Genomic DNA, 18,571 nt, shown 5'->3' on the forward strand with positions numbered 1-18,571 from the left:
TTATATATTCTTCATTTGAGAATCATTCATTTGAGAATCCCTAATTAATATTCAGCTCCAATAACTTTTTGATCAACCCTTTATCGATATAAAAAAAAAGAAAATATAGAATTAAAGGAGGCTTATCACTTAATACCCAAAAAAAAAAAGGGGGAAGTGTAAAATGGAGAATTTAGAAAATGACTCAGAGTCAGATATGAACAATGCAACACTTCCTAATTTTAATAAGGAAGATTTTCGCATTATGATTCAAAAAGAAATTAAAACCTGTATGCGAGAGACCTTTGCTCAATTTGTACCCTATAAAAGACCACTTCCCTCTCAGGAATATGTGTCTGATGTCATTACTCATGAGAAAGTTGGGGTTAAACGTACAAAGAAGACTAACCACACTATTTCCGAGACCATTGAGAGCACGAGAGGTCCTAGCACCTCTTTTAATATTGGTGGTCTTAAGACCACAAAATATTTGGAAGGTCTTAGCACCTCAACTAATAGAGTTGTCTGTTATGACACACAACATTCGGGTGCCCTTCACGGCCCAAATACCTTGGATGCCCTTAGCGGCTTACTATCTCAAAGTGCTCAAGACATCCCAGAGGGCTCTGATAATAATAATGATAATGATGATGATATGGATCCAGACGAATACGTTCTGGATTTAGATGATGGGGATGTAGGAATTTTTGATGAGGAGGACGAAACTCCTTCTTCCTCGAAGGATATTATTCTAAACCCCCTGGGAGAGGAGATGTTCTCCCCTCTTAATCTAAAACATCCTCGTTCCTCGCAATGGTCTCCACAGGAACATGTCTCTAAATTTATAAAAAAATGGATTTGCTTCCCTCTTGAAAGAGAGACGAGGAATATTTTAAGGGCAGAGTGTTCAAGACCCTCAATAGATGAAAAAGCAGGTTATGCCCCTAATATGGATCCGGAATTGATTAAGTATATGTTTAGACTTGGACGCGATCCTAGAAAAGGCCTAGAAAAAGCTTTGAAAGGGTGCCAAGATCGCCTACTGGATGTGCTTGGACCACTTAGCAGAATTCTTGACTCTGCAGAAGAATGTTACCTTAAAGGTACACCCCTTAATATAGATTTAATAAGGGGATGGAGTCAAAGAGCCCTCATTCTCCTAGGTAATGCTAATACAAGCATTAACGCAGAAAGGCGTAGGCTCATCCTTAATAAACTTGACACTAAACTCTCAGATATGGCTGAGAAGGAGCCTTCTTCAAATCCGAAAGGATTGCTCTTTGGTGAAGAGCTTTTAAAATCATTGGGAAAGTACGTTTCGACCTTTGCCGTACTTGATAACGGCCAGAAGAATATAGAGAGAGTATTCAACAATAATGTTTTTGGAAGGGCCGGGAGAAGGGGCCTTTCTTTCGGCCGCTTTAACCAGAGGCCCTACCAGAGATCACGCCCCTTCGGAAGAGGCGCATATCAAAATAATTACTACAACACCAACACCTCCAACCGTGGAAGAGGAAATCGAACAGGAGGAGCAGGATCACGAGCTTCATTCTCGTCAAACCCTCCAAGTAAGTCCCCCTCATTTACCTTCTCTTTCTATCCTTCCAAAGGTGGGAGGGAGGCTGAGACTTTTTTCGAAAAAATGGGAGGAAATAACTCAAGACCCTTGGGTTCTATCCACAGTGACAGGCTTTATGATAGATTTCGTTCAAACTCCGTTTCAAACTTCCCTACCAAGGGATATTCCTATCTCATTAGAGAAAGAGAAAATAGTAGAGGAAGAAATCTCCTCCATGCTCCAGAAAGGAGCGATTATAGAAGTTCCCTTGGACTCTCTAACCTTTGTAAGCTGGTTATTCCTCGTAGAGAAAAAAGGAAAAGGTTGGAGACCGGTTATAAATTTGAAGAGCCTCAACAAATTCCTTGTTTACAGGCACTTTAAAATGGAAGGAATACATCTCCTGAGAGACCTTCTTCAAAAAGAAGACTGGTTAGTCAAATTGGATTTAAAAGACGCCTACTTCACGATCCAGATGGCGGAAATACATGAACCTTACCTACAATTCCTATGGAAAAAACATCTTTATCAGTTCAAAGCGCTCCCCTTCGGTCTTTCGTCCGCGCCTTGGTGTTTCACCAAGGTAATGAGAGCAGTAGCCTCTTTCCTAAGAGAACGAGGCGTATGACTTATTATTTACCTCGACGACATCCTCATAATGTCCCAAGATCTGCATCAGATTCGCCTCAACCTGAATTCAGTTATGAATCTGTTGGAAAGTCTAGGTTTCATTGTCAACAAAGAGAAGTCTATTCTAACCCCCCTCCAAATCACTGGAGTTTCTGGGTTTCACTCTGGATACTTCCAAGTGTCTTCTCCTTTTACCTCCTTCAAAGATCTCGAAGATCAAGAAAGAGATCCGTCACGTTCTAAGACAGGAAGACATTCCCCTAAGGGAACTGGCAAGACTTCTAGGTCTCTTATCTTCCTCCATTCAAGCGATCTTCCCAGGCCCTCTGAATTATTGGGCCTTGCAAAGGATAAAAGGAAGGGCGCTGAGGTCCGGACTTTGGTACGAAGACCGAATCACCCTAGATTTGGAGGCCAAAACAGAACTAAACTGGTGGTTAGAAAACCTGGAGGCTTGGAATGGCAAAGCAATTTTTGGTTCAGAACCGGATTTTGTGCTGCAATCAGACACTTCCCTTCATGGTTGGGGTGCTTGTTTCCTAGACCAGAATACGGGTGGTGTTTGGTCTCAGGAGGAGTCATCTCACCACATCAATTTCCTAGAACTTACTGCTGGCCTATACGCCCTTATGAGTTTCAAACACTCAATTCAAGGGAGATCGGTTATTCTGAAAATGGACAATATTTCGGCAGTGGCCTACATCAATCGGTTGGGAGGTACGAAATCTGCCGACCTTTCCAACCTAGCAAGGAGACTCTGGATGTTCTGCTTAGAACACAAGATTTCTCTCCAAGCAGAATACTACCCAGGCAAATCGAACGTATCTGCCGATTGGAATTCCAGATTCCTTTCGGACTTCAGCGATTGGAAACTCAACGCCGCTGTCTTCGACTCACTAAATTCTTGCTAGGGTGTATTTGAAATAGACCTCTTTGCGACCCGTCTCACCTCTCAACTAGAGCTTTACTTCAGCTGGATGCCTGATCCCGGTGCTCTAGCAGTGAACGCCTTTCTCCAATCTTGGTCAGGGATCAGTGCATATGCCTTTCCCCCATTTGCAATGATCCAGATAGTCTTGCAGAAAGTGAGGCAAGAGCGATGCTCTCTAGTCCTCATAACTCCCTTCTGGCCGTCACAAGCGTGGTTCCCCACAGTTCTGGAGCTAACTTACGATCTTCCCTTTCTGATTCCTTCTCTAGAGGATCTCCTCACAGACGTATACGGAGATCCTCACCCTCTGATCCTTTCCGGGAGTTTGAACCTTCTTGCTTGGAGAGTGTCAGGATATCTAACGAAGTCTCAGGACTTTCGACATCGGCTATTACTCTCCTCAGAGAGTCTTGGGCTCCGGGAACCCATTACAGATACAACAATATCTGGAAATCTTGGTTTCGTTGGTGCATGGAAAGGGATTTGGATCCCATACAGGCACATATCGTTGACGTAGTAAATTTTTTAGCTGAACTCTTTGACAGGGGATTGAGTTATAGATCAATCAATTGTTATAGATCCGCAATCTCTGCGGGTCATATTCTCGTTAACGGCAAAACGGTCGGGAAAAACGTAATTGTTTGTAGAGTTATGAAGAGTATTCGTATTAAAAGACCCCGAAACCGAAATATGATACACTCTGGGATGTGAATTTGATTCTAGATCTCTTCACTTCCTGGCCCGATAATTTGTTTTTGAACAGAAAGTTTCTATCTATTAAACTCGCAACTCTTCTTTGCCTTATCTCCTGTCGTAGAGTTTCTGATGTTAAAGCTCTGGAGATCTCTAATAGGTCCTATAATTTGTTTGGAGTAAAATTTGAGGTCTATGGAAGAACCAAAACCATGTCTGACTCAATCTTCTATCCTCGTTTCGACCCTTGTCCAAAACTTTGAGTAGTTGAATGTATGAAAGCTTATGATGTGACAATGTCTAACCTTCGACCACTTAATGAGAATCAGCTTCTCATTTCCTTTGGTAAACCTCATAAGGCTATTTCCTCCACCTCGATTGCCAGATGGGTTAAATCTGCTATGTCTCTAGCTGGTATTGATGTATCCAAATTTCAAGCTCATTCTGTTAGAGGTGCCATGGCAAGTAAGTCTCTTTGGTCCGGAGGTAAGTTGGATGATATCCTTAAAGCTGCTGACTGGTCTAACGCTAATACCCTTGCAAGACATTATTGTAAACCTATTGAACACATGTCTAATGTAGTTTTACAGGGCTACCAAAATGCATAATGTAGCCTCCGTTCTTGTAATGAAATTGCGATTCTCCTATTAACATGCCTAGAGAATCTAGATTTCATTAAAGACACGGAGGCTCACATTATCCCACCGATACCGTTCCCTTTTGGTTCTGGATGTAATATTTATATTCTGAGTGTCACTTGAATATAATGTATTTTATATTTATATTGAAATGTTATTTATGGTTGTTCAATTAATTTTTCAGGATTTGTTTGTTTATGATTATCTTTTTATTTTGGATACAATTTTCATTGTCTCCTTTCTTTCAGGTAATCCTTCTACTTAAACTACTTTGGATGTTTCATCACCGAGAAGCCGACTGGTTGTCTTCTTCATTCTCGTTTGTCTTTTACTTCGAATCTTCTGGAATCTACTGCATCTTTTTTCGCCTCATTTAAAATAGGCTGATGGTTGCTATGTTTTGTGTATTATTTTATCTCAGTGTTCTCATTAGAACCTTTGTATTGTGATGTGACTGGCTTGGATCTGCAATTAAAAGTCATTGCATAATGTGAGCCTCCGTGTCTTTAATGAAATCTAGATTCTCTAGGCATGTTAATAGGAGAATCGCAATTATTGTCCATAATGTATTGGGAACGTTGTTTTGCAACACATTTTGTGATCTTTGAAAGAAAAGGGAGATTGGTGATGTGGCGGAAGTTATTGAGGTCATTTGCATCTGCAGTGGGTTTTTTTAGAAGGCGGGTAACCTGTCCTGTTTTGAGGACAACTGGGAGGAATCCTTGACTGAGGAAGAGATGGACTAGCCTGGTCCAGTAGGAAAGAGTGTTAGTATAGAAATCAATGGCAATGCCACTGGGTATGGGGTCAGAAGAATGGTTGGAGGGTTTGGTTTCGCGGATGCATTTGAGGAGATCAACCTCCAAGATGGCGGCAAAGTTCTGCCAGGTGACTTAGGCTTTTCGCTCCTCGATGGGGGTGGGGTGGGTGACCTGTTCCACCAGAGATTTTACCTTTTGATCAAAGAATATAGCGAAATCAGTCGCTTTCTTTGAAGCATCCTCAGGCTTGATGGTTTGGGGAGAACAATTTGTGTTTTTGGGGTCTGTTTTTAGCTGAATCGAGGAGGGATCTGAAATTAGATGTTTTTTCCTGGAAGATATGCTGGTGGTATCTGGACCTTGCTGAGCATAAAAGAGAGAGGTTGGGTGTGGATGGACAATGTCTCCAGTGCTTCTCCAAGATTCTGAGGTTTTTCCTTTCGTCATAGAGAGCTTTGTTGAACCAAGGAGCTGATGGGGTGGGTCTTTTCCTTTTGCTTTGGAGTGGAGCAACCTTGTCAATTTCGACTGCAAGGATTGAGAGGCAAAGGAGAGTGAGATTGTTGACATCCGTATCGGGGTCTAGACTAGGAAGTGAACGCATAGCAGAATCACATAGAATTTGAAGATCAATGTTTTTTGTGTTGCGGAACCACGTAGAGGCTCTTTTAGGTTGGCCGAGAGTTAAAATGTGGGAGAGGTGAAAAAAGAAGGGAATGAGGAAATGGTCAGACTAGTCAACATGGATGGGGGAAGCAATATTAATCTGGTCTGATTTGGATATCTGTTTCCAACAAGGAGAGAGGTAGGGAGAGTAGAGCAACACTCTTAGTCCCCGGCTATCATCAGTAAACAAGAAAAGAGTGTTGGGTGGTTCACACGGACCACAGTTAGGAGCAACTTAGAAAAGGGGGTTTTGACGGCCAAGTTCAGGACGTTTTCAGGAAAGCCCTCACTCACCACCTAGTGATGACATGCTTCATCATCGGGCCCCACCAAAGAGACAGAGTGTCTCTTTGGTGTGCTGCGACGCCAGAATTACTGCGGAGCAGGATAGTGAGATTAGGGCGTGTTGTGTAAAGTAAATTAAACTAGTGAGTGATGAGGATTTAAAATAGTCAGTAGTGTATCAAGAACAGATTTATTTAATGATCACTAAGGACAGGTAGTTAAAATTATGTGTTTGGAAAAGAGTCCACAATTAATTGAGTGGTGGGTTCCTTATAAATCAGTCGACATGTTTCAGCCATGCAACGGTGTAATATTACCAGGTATTCTTCACGACTTATAGGTGTATTAAACCCTGGCGGTATGGACACGCTAAGGCCCACCCTAGCCTAGGGACGTGAAAGTGAAAATAATAAAAAGTGAAAAGTGCAAAAAATTAGGAAGAAAGAATCGCTTCCTAATAACTCCTGGTTTAGGAGGCTTCCAACTTTAGGGTTTTTGCACCTGGAAATGAGAAAAGGACATAGACGCACATGTAGGACAGAACAAACATTTAGTAATGGTACTAGTCATAATAGTGGACTATGGTGCTCCAGTTTGTGGTAAAGAGGCAATTAGTGGCACAATAACGGTATAGTTATCACCACAGTAACCCCTGGGTTCTTACATAAAAGCAGGAAGGAAGTGCTGTGTACTATACGTGATATAAAGTAATCGTGTTGGTTAAAAATAAAGGAAGAGATCTTCCTATTTGCGATCAAGGTTTTTGGTACGATTGTTTCGGCAAAGAAATAAAATCTAGGTTAAAATGTCTCACTTTCGTGGTGTCGATAAAGTACACCATGGGTCACAGGAGGGGGGTGGGAGCGTAATTGGCACACCCTGATCGTTCGTCAGAAATGGGAGGAAAAGACATACAGAGAGTTAATTACTTAGCGTTGGTACTTAGCTTGTGTGATAGAAATCGTAGTCGAAAAACAGCTCCTACTCACGCCCTCGACGCTCGGCACCCTCAGTGCACCTGCATCACCCTCAACTGGACCCCGAAGATGTGGACGCGGGGCCCTGCATTCGGTATATACCTGTTTGACCAAGACCGATTCATTTCCGGGTAGGGTGTGGCCAGACGCGCATTGCCGTCGGCGCCCCAGTTCGGACCAATCGGTGGGCATTCTGCTCATGATGAGGTGATTACGTACTTGGATAGAGTTCCCTGGTTGTTAGGGAGAAGGGGCGTGACTAGGTATGCTTGCTATTGCGAAGGCTGGAAAAAGCGTCCTACCCTATTGCCACGTTGCTCTTTCTCGAAAAGGCAATTGCAAATGTTATTGCCACTATTCAGATGTTTTTAGCTCAATGAGGCCGGCGACAATTTCGTAGTGTTATTACCATCTACTTTTAAAAACGTAGGGGCATATTATCAAGAACGGCGTTAAAATTATCGCCGTTTTAGCGGCAGGAAACTGCCGCTGAAGCGGCGATAATGGGCTTGATAATATGCCCTTGTGAATTCCCATAGAAGCCCAGGTTCTGGTGTGAACATGGGCTTCTATGGTAAAGCGGCGATAATTTTAACGCTGTTCTTGATAATATGCCCCGTAATTATTTGTTTCATTTATTGAGAACAGCAATATTTTGTCAAGAATTACTGCGCGGTAAATAAGTACGTTTACACTTTGGGTAGTACAAATGAAGGATAGAGTCCCTTTGACACAAAATGTGCTTTATGGGGGAATCTTTTCAACTGAATGTCATTGATACTACCTACCTTTCACATTGTGAAGAAAATCTCCCTGTTATAGTTCTTCTGTCGGTTAAATACTGGCAAATCTCAAAAACGTTCAGCTATCAAAGTTGATAATTAGACGCACTGGATGCATTTTGAAAGAATTGGTGTGTTTTCATTTTTAATGAAAGGATGGTGAACCAAATGTACACTTTAATACTGCTGCTTAAAAGTTTTTACTCGACGTACATATCCTTTAGATTAGTATTTGGTGACATCCACTGGTCAAATAGGAGTAGTGTGTTTTTATACAGAATTTGCAGGCTCTTCGCGTGTTACTTCCTAAAATACTGCAAGATATCTGTTCAGTGGATAATCCTAAAACTGACAGATTTATAAAAATCTGCAAAATAAGTAGTGGCGGACTATCTGTGCTGTTTTACTGTATACTCATCTAATTTGACATCAACTTTAAAAGCTTTCTTTACTGTAAGGTAAATAACTTTGCCCTTTGCTCTGTAAATATTGCAACATTTTTTCTTGTTGTCCCTTCTTTTTATTTAATTCCTCTTTCTCTCGCCCCTCCTCTTTCTGCTCCAGGCTATTTCCCTGTTCTCATACATCTCACTCCCTCTCCCTTCTCCTATCCTCGCTTTGGTTTCCGTTTTTTTGGTGTTTTTTTTTTGTTGCAGTGTTAAATAGCGCGAAATCGACCCGAAGGTATTGGAGCGCTTCACACGAGCACCACTCACACTATGAAGGACGCAATTTCACGTTCATTTTGGTCTGTTTTGCCTCTTTCCCCACCAAATATAGGGGCATATTACCAACGTTAAGCGATATTTATCGCTAACGATGCTTAGCAACAAATTTTTTAACGCTAAGCATCGTCAGAAATTATCGCAGATAAACCTTGCTATTATCAAGGTTTATCGCAAATGCGATAAAAAACGGCCGCAATGCATGAATATCGCTGAAAAGTCAGCGATATTCATGCATTACCGAGCTAATGCTCTTTGCCATGTTATCCACCTCCCATTGGATAACATGGCTAAGAACTGCTCAAGGCAGGTGTTAGTTTTGGGAGATATTCGCGCTTAGCGCGAATATCTCCAAAAGTTGGTAATAGGAGATAGCGATGTTAGCGACTGTTTCCAGTCGCTAACATCTTGGCACGCCCACTTTGCATGTCATTAGTGATAAATATCACTGACATGCAAAGTGGGGCCCAAGATGGTCGCTATCTCCTACTAGCTGTCGCTAACTGGTGTTAGCGACAGCTAGGTAATAGGGAGATAATGTTATCTCCGCTTTCTTGGCTTTTAAAGCCAAAAAATCGGAGATAAACCCCCTTGATAATATGCCCCATAATCTCTTTCATTCTTCCCCCATTTTTCCTCTCAAAGATCTACTCACTCACTTTTTTGTCTCTTTCTCTCCTCATTGTTACTGCCTCACCCCTCTTCCCGATTGACAGCACCACCCTATGCGGATGGTTTCATGTCTGTGAAACAGATAACGGTGCCAGCTATTTCAATTTATATGGCTTTTTAGCAACTTCTATGTACCTGATAATATTTGTGTGTGAGCCCTCAAATGAAAATCCTTGTTTGCCAGTTTCCCTGAGCACTAATGACCATCCAGGAATCTGGATGTGTCCAGGGAGTGCAAGCTAAGCTCATTACATTCATTTCTTTTTTATTTACAAAAAGTTCATTGTTATTTGTGAGGCTGAACATCCTTAGATCACAGTTTTGTATTTGATGATTGGTCTTTTTTTCTTAATATTATTGGAAGACAAAGAATATGTTTACAGGGCAAGCTCATAACAGGGCAGCCTGGCCGTTCTAGACACACAGTGCCCCGAGCACACTTCACAGACGGGCTTGTGCTGATAGAGTTCGTGGTCTTGTCTTGTAATGTTTTGGGCAGAGAGTAGAGGCAACTTAAGGATTTTGGGGACCCTGGGCCAAAGGTATTTTGGGGGCACCTTTTCGTAACAGCTTTGAACTTATGATCCAGTTTCTGCTTCTTCATGCCACCTTTGGCCATGTCACTGACATTGCACTGGCACAAATTCTGTGGGGCAGATGTACAAGCCCCTTGCGCCACAGGTGCCTTACATTGTGTGACACACCAGTGGCACAGCCTGCTGAGTGATATTTACAAGCAAAGTTAACCTCATGGCTGCTGGAGCGATTCTCCTGCAGTGCTCGGCCGTAATAAAAACGGGTGTGGTCATGACGAGCTCAGCTCGTCATGAGCACCTGAGAGGTATATGCCATGACGAGCTCAGCTCGTCATGAGCATCGAAGGGGTTAAAGTCACCCTGCGTGACTTAACCTGTGCTTGTAAATATTGCCCCTGTTCACGCAACACTTTGCGTGTTAGGGACGTGACATGGGTGTTGCTCTGGGTGTTCCCACGCAATACCCATGTCCACTGATGCATTTCTAGATTTACGAGAATTCGTTAATCTGGAAGTGCTTCAAAATGCTACGCCACGCTAGGGGTGGCCTAGTGAGGTGCAACAAGGAGAAATGTTTTTATTTCACCCCGTTTTTCCCTCTTTCAAAGCATGCTGTATTCTACAGCACACATTGGAAGAGGAAATCACCTCTATTGATTGTTTTTGTGCAGGAAGGGGCACCTTCCAGCACAAAAACAATCTCCCAATGACACAGGCACCTTGCACCATGGTGCAAGGGTGCTTGCGCCAGCACATGGCAGCAGTTTGTGTGCCAGCGTAGGGGGAAGCACAGAGATAAAACATATTGTTGTAAATATGTTGCATTCCTGTGCTTCGTAACTAACGCAGTGCGGTGCAGCAAAATGACTTGCAGCACTGCGCTGCTTAATTCTTTTAGATCTGCCCCTCCGTGTTTACATCTAATAATCAGGGATAGTGACTGTTTTCAATAGTGTAACACAGCAGCAGGTCAATAATATTACTGCAAATAATCTCTGCGATGCCCTGCCATTTTGCATTTTTTAGGACTTGTTTTGATCTAAAATAAACGTTTTTTATGGATGTTGCATGAAATAAACACATTCTCTTCAAAATGTCTGTATAAAACTCTCACACATCACTCACATTAAAAATAAGTTCAAGGAAAACGGTATTTAAAACAAACTGTTTAAGAATGATTTAAGATCTTCAGGGCAAGACTCTCTGCAGAACAGAGCAGGCAAAATTAGGGAGCACCCTAGAATGCTGGGGCCCTGGGCCAGGGCCCACTTTGCCCATGCCTTAAAACGTCTCTGGCAAAGGAAAAATCATCTCAGCACACATATATTCCCCCACCCCCTAACAACAGTCAAAAATGTTAGAATGATTTCACCCTGCTCTCTGCTTAGTGTCCAATGTGACATTCTCTCTATTAGAGGGATTTTGTTTTGGGGGTTGTTCCGTTTTATAGATAACTATAATTTCTCCTCCTCCTCACAGGGCTGTGTTTGGAAGTCAGCAGCTTTGTAGGCAGCCTCAGCCTCCCCTTCTCTCCGGTAGAGACTGTGTCAGTCCATGGGCTCAGCTCAAATGTGGTTCCTTCAGCCTCTTCAGCCTTTATGGCTCTCATTTGGCTGTGTCTTTCCTCTGTTTCTATTATAAAGTTTGACTTGTGTATTCTGGCTTAGAGACTGCAGTTGCTGGGGTAGAACTGGCTGGAGCACACACCATTGTGCGGTTTGTATGTACCATTTTATTGGGCATCACACCGTGTGTTTGAACTCTACGGGCCTCGTTTATGAGGCCCTACCAGCACTTTTGCACCCAAGGAACATCACTTTTTTGACAATCCAGTGGAGCAATGGGCCATCACATATTTATAAGGCCACGCAAAGCCACTTTACATGGCTTCTCATGGCCTTATAAATATGTGCCCCTTTCACGCAGAAAACTGCGTGAAAGTGGCATTCCATGGGTGTTGCTGTGGGTGTTCCCACGTCAGAACCTAACGCCACCCCAGGAGTGGTGTTAGGGAGGCGCAAGGAAGAGAAAAGAAAACATTTCTCCTTGTGCTTTCTTTTTTGTATGTATGCTGCATTGTGCAGCACACATAGAAAAAGGAAATCGCCTGAATGGCTTGATTTTGTGCAGGAAGGGTCCCGTCCTGCACAAAATCAATCATACCTGCAACTCTGGCACCCTTGCACCATGGTGCAAAGGTGCCTGTGTTGGCGCATGGCCGCCCATTGTGTGCCGGCGCAGGGGAAAAGGACAGAAAGGTGCAGTATCATATAGATACAGCACATTCCTGCCCTTTCCTTTTGTCGTAGTGCAAAACAACAGGCAGGCCTGCTGCGCTGCCCTACAGCAAAAGCCCATAAATAAGGCACTACGGGCTAGATGTAGGTAATTCTATTTTACCACTTCTTAAATACCGAATTTTACCAATTCAGTATTTAAGAAGTGGTAAAATAGAGGGGGGGTGTAGGTATTTCAGAATCGGTAAATACAGAATCGTTAAGATTCGGTATTTACCGATTCTGTAAATACCGATTCGGTAATGCCCATTGATTCCTATGGGCATTGAAGCCCATAGGAATCAATGAGCAATACCGAATCGGTATTTACCGATTCTGTAAATACCAATTCCAGCAAGAGTGCAGGGGGTGTCACTTTGACACCCTCTAGCACCCCAAATACAGGCATGTGCGCCATGTGGCACACAGACATGCCCTAAGTGCATGTCTGTCTGTCACATGGCATAGGTGTGCATGCACAGATGTGCATGCACACCTGAATTCGGTATTTTACCACACAATAGGATTGTGTGGTAAAATACCGAATTCTGAAGGCCTGTAGCACTGTAAACAGTGCTACCTACATCTTGGATTTACCGAATCGGTAAAATTACTGATTCGGTATTTTACAGAATCGGTAAATTTACCGATTCAGTAAATTTACCGTATCTGTAAAATGATGCCCCTACATCCCAAAAACCCATTTACCTGTCGGTAACGGCCGAAATCGTCCGTTACCTGCCGGTAAATGGCCACCTACATCTGGCCCTTAGTGATTCTAAATTATATGTTATGTGACAGACACTTTTGGGCACAAAATCTGCTCGTTTTCTTCTCAGGGACTCAAAGCCAGATCACTGCAGAACATGCAACACTACATGTAATCTTTGGGGTGGGGGGGGGGGGGGGGGGGGGTTATAGGATTTGTCTGTCCTGTAGCGGATTACATAAAACTGAGTTGTGTGAAAAGAGTAGAGAGATTGGAGCAGTGCAAGATATGAACTCACTCAACCCTATGCTTCTTCGCCCCTCAGCCCCAGTCACAGTGTTTTCGCATCTTTGTTTATTTGGAGTCGATGGTGAGCTCCCCTCGTTTCCCCTTTTACTGTCTCAAGACAGGTTATATTTTGTCCATTGCTGCTGACGTCTGCCGCCCACAGACTGGTATCCTAGAGTACATAATGGATCTGAAATTAAGCTTTTTAGAAATCTACTTGCCTCTTATGTTCTCCACCAGTGCATGTTGCTCACTGAAAGCCTCTTTGACTTAGCATTCAGCGCCCCTCATGGGGGTGGTAAGAGGTGTACTGACACCATACTGCAAAACAATGCCCAGAGCAGTACATTAATTGTGTGGGCATCTACTCTGGGTCTCGTGCTGGCTGAGGCTAACTCCCACAGACAGTCAGCAACATCAATAAATTGAAATTTGGAAAGATATGTTGAAAGTCAGAGAAGTTGTGGGCTGAAATAGTGGCCATGTTTTTTTTGTGTCAGACGCTGCCAACAAATCAAACTCAATACTCTTCTCATACTCTTTAGCACTAGTTGAGTGTTGCGTCTATACTAAAACTAACAAACCATGTGAACGTACCTGCAAAAATAAGACATGCAAGCAGAAATGGAAACGCAGTATTCTATGCATTAAGAAATACAGGCCTACTCATGTCAACCTTTAAATGTAGTATTCAATGGTTCACATTTTAATGAGAGTTCCTATGTCCACATATAACTACGAACAATTGATATGTCAGTACATAAATTCAAATTAGAATCATGTTGCAGCTAAAGTAAATGTAATGTAACTTGAAATGCATGAACATAAATGTAACTGTCAACTACATTGTGAAAGCAAATGTGAAAACGTTAGTGCACACATTTACATACATCTTTCTCATTTCTGAAGTAAATATATTTTAATATTGTGAGGGTGGTTTAATCCAATATCCAAAGATTTGCATTTATTAAGGTTAATGCACACAGTGTATGTGAATCTCCAGCTCTGCAGTGAAAGCAATTCAGTACTGAGTTTAAGTGCAAAAGTTTACATTGAAAATGTTAGGACACGGAGATGATGGGCAAGATGGCGGCGTCAGGCTAGACGCTGGTAGCAGCTCTGATCAGGACAGCGGAGTATGCTAAAAATAATACCGGAGTCTGACATGCGGAGATGATCTAATGGTACAGACAAACAAAAGCTGCTAACGTCTAGAGGGAAAACGGAGATGTCCAATGCAGTCCTGTGAGTTTAAGTTTGTTCCTGCCGAGGACTCACCTCCAACAAGGACGCCGCTTTCACTCCTCGCTTCTGCAATCGGGTTTGCTGTTCTCCGCCTGCTGATCGGCAATCACCGATCAGTGAATGAACTGCGCTCCCTTTGGTGGCTCGGTTTCACGAGTGCTGCAGAGGTTGTGAATTCCGTGAGTGATACGGACTACAAGAGAATAACAGCAGCCCATAATAGTGTGCGGAACCTGACACCACCTATGGCCCCGAAAAACGCGGCGGCAGCAGCCGCAGCAGCAGCTAAGACAAGGGCTGCGAGACAAGCGCTACGAGATCAGGAGATGAGTAAGCAGCAGCAGCGTGGGGGGGCACAAGCGGTGCACACAGAGACTGCAGCAACAGCAGTGGAGAAAACGGTGGAAAAAACACCGGCCCGGAGGGGGGCCTCTAGTAAAACATCGCTAGCTACTCAACCCGCTAAGAATACACCAACAAACGTCACAACAGTGGTTACAATGTTCCGCGCTGTTAACCAGAGAATAGTGTCGAGAGAGACACAGCAGAGCACGGAAAAACAGCAAGCGCCTGACCCCGTGGTGGAGGGGACGATGTCAATAAATACGGGGGACAAAGGGAGTAACACTGTTGCAACGAGAGCAGCAGGGCAGACGGGCCCCACAACGCCATTATCGGTGGGAAACAATGTTACAACCGGTCAAACAGGGGCACAGAAAGTACCAGAGTTGCAGCAGGAACAAAGACAAGAGCCTGAGGCTGAGACTGACAACAGATCTGGAAGACCTGTCTCTACTGCCGGACAGGTAAGCCACTGTACCTCTTCTGGTTCTGGCTCTGCACTCGCCAGATCTGATATAATTAATCAGGGGGGGGCTGATATTACCAACGAAGAGATGGTGGATAAAAACTGCCCAGCAAGTCAAGTGGAGAATTGCTATGTAACCAATGAATATGCTTTCACAAATACTAATCAATATGTTGATTGACATGAGGCTACAAGTTTTTCTACAATACTGCCCGAAAGCAGCACTGGTAACAAGAACGCTAACCAGAGTTATACTGCAAACCCTCAAAGCACCATGGAGATGCTAGCAGACCCCTCACCTGAGAGCTTATTAACGGATATACGAGTAAACTCTCTCATAGTCGAAAATCATACCCCACTAGTTGGGGTCATTAAAGCTTCAGAGAAGGGGAAAGGGACAGAGACTGCAGAGACCTCAGAAACATCAAAACTAGATACAGAAATACCACAGTCTAGCTTTGCAATAAATGAACACCCCATTGATGCTATAGAGGTACTAGAGACCGACAAAGACATAACGGATTTTTACTCATTATCCGAAGACATCAGCTCGTCTGGTGATACTGACGAACTAGACGAAGCAGAAGAACCGGAGAATGACTCAGACTCTAACCTAAGTTCAGAATTTGAAGCCAATCCACCAAAAGAGCAACGTGACAAAAAGAGAACTATACTAAAAAAGAGGAAAACTGGACACCACGGTGCCAATGAATTAACATGGGATTACACTCCTACAGTCCTGGCATTGAATCAGAGTCATACGCCTGATCCTAGAAATCAGAGGCCACCCTCAGATCAAAATCTAAATAAAGAATCTTTCGAGGCGTCAGGAACCACCTTAACACAAGTAATGGAGACAGTCCTGCAAGCTATAGCATCACACCGAGAGGAAACCTCAAAAGACAGTGGCAAAGCCCGAGCTGGGCTACAAAAGGTTCAAGGAGTGGTTCGTAAACTCTCAAAAACCATGTTATTTACAACAAGGGGTGGTGATGGACAGAGTCTCTGAATTAAGCAGAGTACTCTCACCCAGTCAAGAGATCAGGGCTAGATCCAACACCGTTTTTTAGCTCATTGCACCATCCCAGTTTCAGAACCTGGCTGTATGCAAATTAGTCTGTCCCTGGCCCAGTGCATCATGGGAACAGGGCAGACCAGACTACAAAAGCCAATTCTTACACTGGGAAGGAAACAAGCTTCCGGGGACCGGTTTCTGCCATTTCAGGCGTCTTCGGCCCGGCTTGCTTGAATCCTGATGGTGCAATGAGCAAGGGACTCACATCTGAGTATACCCTTCCACGCTTAGGGTGGACAAAATTATTTACAACAAGGGGTGATGATGGACAGAGTCTCTGAATTAAGCAGAGTACTCTCACCCAGTCAAGAGATCAGGGCTAGATCCAACACCGTTTTTTAGCTCATTGCACCATCCCAGTTTCAGAACCTGGCTGTATGCAAATTAGTCTGTACCTGGCCCAGTGCATCATGGGAACAGGGCAGACCAGACTACAAAAGCCAATTCTTACACTGGGAAGGAAACAAGCTTCCGGGGACCGGTTTCTGCCATTTCAGGCGTCTTCGGCCCGGCTTGCTTGAATCCTGATGGTGCAATGAGCAAGGGACTCACATCTGAGTATACCCTTCCACGCTTAGGGTGGACAAAATTATTTACAACAAGGGGTGGTGATGGACAGAGTCTCTGAATTAAGCAGAGTACTCTCACCCAGTCAAGAGGTCAGGGCTAGATCCAACACCGTTTTTTAGCTCATTGCACCATCCCAGTTTCAGAACCTGGCTATATGCAAATTAGTCTGTCCCTGGCCCAGTGCATCATGGGAACAGGGCAGACCAGACTACAAAAGCCAATTCTTACACTGGGAAGGAAACAAGCTTCCGGGGACCGGTTTCTGCCATTTCAGGCGTCTTCGGCCCGGCTTGCTTGAATCCTGATGGTGCAATGAGCAAGGGACTCACATCTGAGTATACCCTTCCACGCTTAGGGTGGACAAAATTATTTACAACAAGGGGTGGTGATGGACAGAGTCTCTGAATTAAGCAGAGTACTCTCACCCAGTCAAGAGATCAGGGCTAGATCCAACACCGTTTTTTAGCTCATTGCACCATCCCAGTTTCAGAACCTGGCTGTATGCAAATTAGTCTGTCCCTGGCCCAGTGCATCATGGGAACAGGGCAGACCAGACTACAAAAGCCAATTCTTACACTGGGAAGGAAACAAGCTTCCGGGGACCGGTTTCTGCCATTTCAGGCGTCTTCGGCCCGGCTTGCTTGAATCCTGATGGTGCAATGAGCAAGGGACTCACATCTGAGTATACCCTTCCACGCTTAGGGTGGACAAAATTATTTACAACAAGGGGTGGTGATGGACAGAGTCTCTGAATTAAGCAGAGTACTCTCACCCAGTCAAGAGATCAGGGCTAGATCCAACACCGTTTTTTAGCTCATTGCACCATCCCAGTTTCAGAACCTGGCTGTATGCAAATTAGTCTGTCCCTGGCCCAGTGCATCATGGGAACAGGGCAGACCAGACTACAAAAGCCAATTCTTACACTGGGAAGGAAACAAGCTTCCGGGGACCGGTTTCTGCCATTTCAGGCGTCTTCGGCCCGGCTTGCTTGAATCCTGATGGTGCAATGAGCAAGGGACTCACATCTGAGTATACCCTTCCACGCTTAGGGTGGACAAAATTATTTACAACAAGGGGTGATGATGGACAGAGTCTCTGAATTAAGCAGAGTACTCTCACCCAGTCAAGAGATCAGGGCTAGATCCAACACCGTTTTTTAGCTCATTGCACCATCCCAGTTTCAGAACCTGGCTGTATGCAAATTAGTCTGTACCTGGCCCAGTGCATCATGGGAACAGGGCAGACCAGACTACAAAAGCCAATTCTTACACTGGGAAGGAAACAAGCTTCCGGGGACCGGTTTCTGCCATTTCAGGCGTCTTCGGCCCGGCTTGCTTGAATCCTGATGGTGCAATGAGCAAGGGACTCACATCTGAGTATACCCTTCCACGCTTAGGGTGGACAAAATTATTTACAACAAGGGGTGGTGATGGACAGAGTCTCTGAATTAAGCAGAGTACTCTCACCCAGTCAAGAGGTCAGGGCTAGATCCAACACCGTTTTTTAGCTCATTGCACCATCCCAGTTTCAGAACCTGGCTATATGCAAATTAGTCTGTCCCTGGCCCAGTGCATCATGGGAACAGGGCAGACCAGACTACAAAAGCCAATTCTTACACTGGGAAGGAAACAAGCTTCCGGGGACCGGTTTCTGCCATTTCAGGCGTCTTCGGCCCGGCTTGCTTGAATCCTGATGGTGCAATGAGCAAGGGACTCACATCTGAGTATACCCTTCCACGCTTAGGGTGGACAAAATTATTTACAACAA

This window comes from Lissotriton helveticus, chromosome 3_1 (genome assembly GCF_964261635.1).
Source record: "Lissotriton helveticus chromosome 3_1, aLisHel1.1, whole genome shotgun sequence".
NCBI lineage: Eukaryota > Metazoa > Chordata > Amphibia > Caudata > Salamandridae > Lissotriton > Lissotriton helveticus.